This window comes from Pollicipes pollicipes, unplaced genomic scaffold (assembly GCF_011947565.3).
Source record: "Pollicipes pollicipes isolate AB1234 unplaced genomic scaffold, Ppol_2.1 Scaffold_4881;HRSCAF=5763_pilon_pilon_pilon, whole genome shotgun sequence".
Lineage (NCBI taxonomy): Eukaryota > Metazoa > Arthropoda > Thecostraca > Pollicipedomorpha > Pollicipedidae > Pollicipes > Pollicipes pollicipes.
Genome location: NW_023596576.1, coordinates 23,593,513 through 23,598,498, shown reverse-complemented (window position 1 = coordinate 23,598,498; position 4,986 = coordinate 23,593,513).

The following is a 4,986-nucleotide window of genomic DNA, read 5'->3' as shown; positions in this document are numbered from 1 at the left end:
ATACGGCAAACGCCTCCGCGAGTCACATACGGGTCATGAGAAAGCGTTTTTTTTTTAGTGGCTTCAACTTACGTTATTCGCCAGGAACGAAAGCAAGTCTCCATACCTAATCCCGCACAAAAACTGGCTCATCCTAAATAAGCATGGTGGCCACTTTAGAAAGGGGAGCACGGGAACTCATCACATATGTAATATTGCTTTAGTGGGCCCCGCAATGCGGAAAATATGGTCAATGAAGACCATCATTCAAGATCACAATTCATTGCATACATACGGGGAAAAACAGGTGAGTAAAAGCGTGGTTACGTAGGATGCCGAACCGTTTTTAGGGTGCCGTAAGGTGCCGGACGTTTCCCCAGCATTATTCCTGGGTACCACGGGGCTAAGCGGCAAAGCAGTTACGTCCGTGAAGTTTACGATTTATTCAGCGATTTATTCAGCTACGAACTCGGGTATCCCTGAAAGAGGTCTCAAGGTGAATTACGGCACGGGAATATCGAAAATGACCTTTATTTTGCCATGTCATGTGACCTTCGAGGTAAAAGGCAGGGCCAAAGGGAGGGGAACTCGATATCACTCAAAAATTACCAGCCGATTTGCAAGCTGCAGGCATCAAAATATTCACAAGCGCCAGAACCAGCATCCGTCAAAAAGTCCTGGCCTCCCAAGGTCACCCTTCAAGGTCACACGCGGGCTGGGAGGACAGGGAGTCCCATATCACCAAAAGGCCACCGGCCGATTTCAAACTTGCAAACATCAGAATATTCACCACGGAAAACCTAGCGTCCGCCAAAACGTCCCGATCTCTCAAGGTTACCCCTCAAAGTCAAACGTGGACTCAAAGGACGGGAAACCCAATGTCATCGAAAAATTACCGGCCAATGTTAAACTTGTAAGCATCGCAAAGTCCATCACAAAAAGAACTAGTGTCCGTCAAAAAATCCTGGCCTTTCAAGGCTATCCTTCAAGATCAAACGCGGGTTCAAATGACGGGGGAACGCCTTATCACCAAAGAATACCAACCTATTTTAAACTTGAAAATGTCAGAACATTTATCGCAGATATAACTAGCGTCCGTTGAAAAGTCCTGACCTCTTAAGGTCATTCTTCTAGGTCAAACACGGGCTCAAAGGACGGGGAACTCCACATCGTGCAAAAATTACCGGCCGATTTTAAACTTGCCAATATCAAAATATTCACCACAGAAAGAACTAGCGACCGTCAAAAAGTCCTGACTTTTCAAGATCACCTTTCAAGAACAAACGCGAGCTCAAAGACGGGGGAACTCAACATTATCCGAAAATCACTGTCTGAGTTTAAATTTCCAAATCTTAGAATATTCACCACTGAAAAAACTAGCGTCCGCCAAAAAGTTCTGGCCTCTCAATCGCATCCTTCATGTTCAAACGCGAGCTCAAAAGGCGGGGAACTCCATATGAGTAAAAGATTATCAGCCGATTTTAAGCTCGCAAATATCAAAATATTCAGCACAAAAAGATCTAGCGTATGTCGAAAAGTTCTGACTTCTCAAAGTCACACTTTAATGTCAAATGTGGGCTCAAAGGACGGGGAGCTCAATATCACCCAAAAATCATCGGCCGAATTGAAGCTTGCAATTGTCAGAAAATTCGTCCCAAAAAACTAGTGTTCATCAAAGATCATGACCTTTCAAGGTCACCATTTAAGGTCAAACGCGGGGTCAAAGAATGGGGAAGTCCATATCGCAAAAAAGCACCAGCCGATTTTAAACATAAAAGTACCAGAATATTCATATGATCAAGAGCAAGCGTCTGTCAAAACGTCCCGACCTCTCAAGGCCATCCTTACAAGTCAAACACAGGTTCAAATGACGGGGAACTCGATGTCACTCAGAAAAATTTGGCCGATTCTTGACTTCCAAATATCAGAATATTCCACACAGAAAAAAAGAAACGTCCGTCAAAAGTTCTGAATTATCAAAGTCACCCTTCAAGGTGAAACACGGGCTCAAAGGACGGGGAATTTATGTGACCCAAAAATTATCGGCCGATTTTAACTTGCGAGCACCAGAATATACGCCACGAAAGGAACTGGTAGTCCTTTCCGTAGTTTCACGGACGATGTCCGCGAAACTAGTCCCGTTTGTTAAGCCTGTGTTTGACCTTCAAGGGTGACCTTGAGAGATCGTGACTTTTTGACAAACATTTATCCTTTGTTAAATCGTTTCTGTGTTGAACATGATGATATTTGGAAGTTTTAAATCGGCCGGTAACTGTTGGTTGATGTGGAGTTTCCTGCCTTTTGAGCCTGATTTTGACCTTGAAGGATGGCCTTGAGAGGTTAGGACTTTTTGACGGACGCCAGTTTCTTCTGTGGTAAACATTTTGGTGTTTAAATGTAATATCAAAGTTGAATCGGCCGATAATTTTCGGGTGATATTAAGTTTCCCGGCCTTTGAGCCTGTACTTGACGTTGATGGGTAACCCTGAAAGGTCAGCACTTTTTGACGAACGCTAGTTATTTCTGCGGTGCATATTTTGATGTTGGCAAGTTTAAGAATGGCCGGGAATTTTTGCGCGATATTGAGTTCCCCGTCCTTTGAGCCCGTGTTTAACCTTGAAGGATGACCTTGAGAGGTCAGGACATTTTGACGGACGTTAGCTCTCGAACTTGTAAATATTTTCGTGCCTTTAAGTCTACATCGGCCGGTGATTTTGTGTGATATGGAGTTGCCCATCCTTTGAGCCCGCGTTTGACCTTGAAGGATGACCTTCAGAGGCGCGACTTTTTGACGGACGCTAGCCCTTGCGCTTGTGAATTTGTTGATGATTGAAATCGGCCGGTAATTGTTGGGGATGTTGCGTTCCCCGTTCTTTGACCCAGCTTTTGACCTCGAAGACCACATGATATTGCAAAATAAAGGTCACTTTCGATGTTCTCGTGCAATAATTCACCTTGAGACCTTTTTTAAAAAAGCTGGAACTTCTTGGTGAATAAATCGCTGAATAAGTCGCCAACTTCACGGTCATGAATCAGTTCCCGTCAGATTTTCGTACCCAATGGCGATTTATTCACGAAGTCCAAGACGAGATCGGTTACGACAGGATGCTTGTCACCTAGCAGCGCTTGGAGTGTGTGGGAAGGCGGTGTGTTAACAAGTAATTCGTGACATAGTTCTCGAGTAAGAGCAATGCATCCAACCAATACGTGTTCTGTCGTAAGCTGGACATTACAAGTCTCGCAGACCGGTGGTGCACAACGAATGAAGAAGTGGCTGTGAATGAGGCGAATGTGGCCACATCTCAAGCGCACCAAAACCACTCGTCTCTGCCTGTTCTCCTGCTGACACGTCGCCCATGGTTGGAGTGTAGGTTGATTCAATGCATGTGGCCAGCATGCGAAACATCCCACTGGTTCTGCAAATACCAAGCGAAACGGACGTAAGTTGAATCGAGAGCACCACCCAGTGCTAAAGACACTTCCAGAGGTGTGGATAGACGGACACCTTGTTTCGCAAGGGGCGAAGGCATTTCTCGCGATGCCACGATATCCCGGTATCCACAGAAAGGTCACATGCTGGTCGGTAGGTGGCGAAAGCATATTATATTATGAATGTCATACACTCCCGGGTGGTTGAAATCATCGAGTCGCTGAAGCGCCTGCAGCGGTGCCTTAGAGTCTGTGAAAGTCGTAGCCTGAGAAATGCGTCTGACTCTGATGTGCGACAGTACTCTGCGGAAGTAAACGATCCGCAGAGAACACCGTGCTGAAGTCTTGAAAGACGTCCGGTGAATCAAAAGTCAGAACCAACGGCTGCTGCACCAACCTAGTCACCATGAGCAGATCCATCGGTGTCCGAGATCCATCCATCCATCCAATCCATCTATCCAAATCCATCCAAAAAGAAAAAGGATTCAGCGTACCTATTTCGATACTCCAGGAAGGCAGATCGTACCCCAACAGGAGGCAATTCCCATTTTTTTTAGATCTAAATAGAAACTCCTTTGAGGGATTATTACAAAGCCAAAAAGGCTTCAATGGAGGATTCAACACGTATACATGACATGTCAAGAGTTCGTCGCGCCTGTTTGACAGCGTCTGACAGGAAGCCCGACCTTCGCTGCTATCTTAATAGGTGCGGTCTATTGGTTTTAAAAGCAGCGCATACCGCGTGGCTCAGCATGCTTTGAGATTTGTAGTATTACCGGAGCAGCAAGAAATAACGCTAGTCTGCCAGTTCTGGCAGGCTGGTGTCAGTGTAAGTTCTGGTGTTTCGGTGTCTCGCTTCCGGCTCACTGGTACACACGGTACGTCCAGTCACTTCTGTATTTGACACTCATTACATGCACTCGTCACAGTACGTCCCGCCTGCACGTCCGACCTCGCGCCGGCGGCTCTCAAAGTTTTCTCTTTATTACTACCTTCTCTCCTGGCCCCGTAGCCACGTCCCTCGCACGGGGCGCCTGGGGCAGGAGGAGGGTGGCGCGAGCGCCTCCAGGCGACGCTCGCCAAACTACGCAAACATTTACTAGCTAGCACACAGGTGCTCTGACACCTTACATCAGCATGGATGGCGAGAACCGGGTTCGTGCGGAAGGCCCCTGTGACCAGACGCAGACAGTTTGCTTACATGGCTTCCAAGCGTTTGCAAAGGTTGACAGAGATAATGCTGAACATGAAGCAGATGTACTCCAGTGTTGATCGCATGAGACCTATATCAAGTGTGGTAAGCGTCGTTCGGTCTACACCCCAGGCATGACCAACAAAACACCTGAGGACGTTAAGCTGTTTAAAGCAACGGCTTCTGACATCCTCTATGTGTGCTTCGAAGGTTAGACTTAAGTCCAGTGTTATTGTCAGAAATTTGTGCGACTTGCAAAATAGTATAGGAATACCACAAACTTGTGGAGAGACGGCAAGTGACGATAAGGGACCTCGTTTGAAAATAAGCATGGCGGACTTCGGAGCGGAGAGAAAGAAACCCGGTTCTGGCCACCGATTCACACA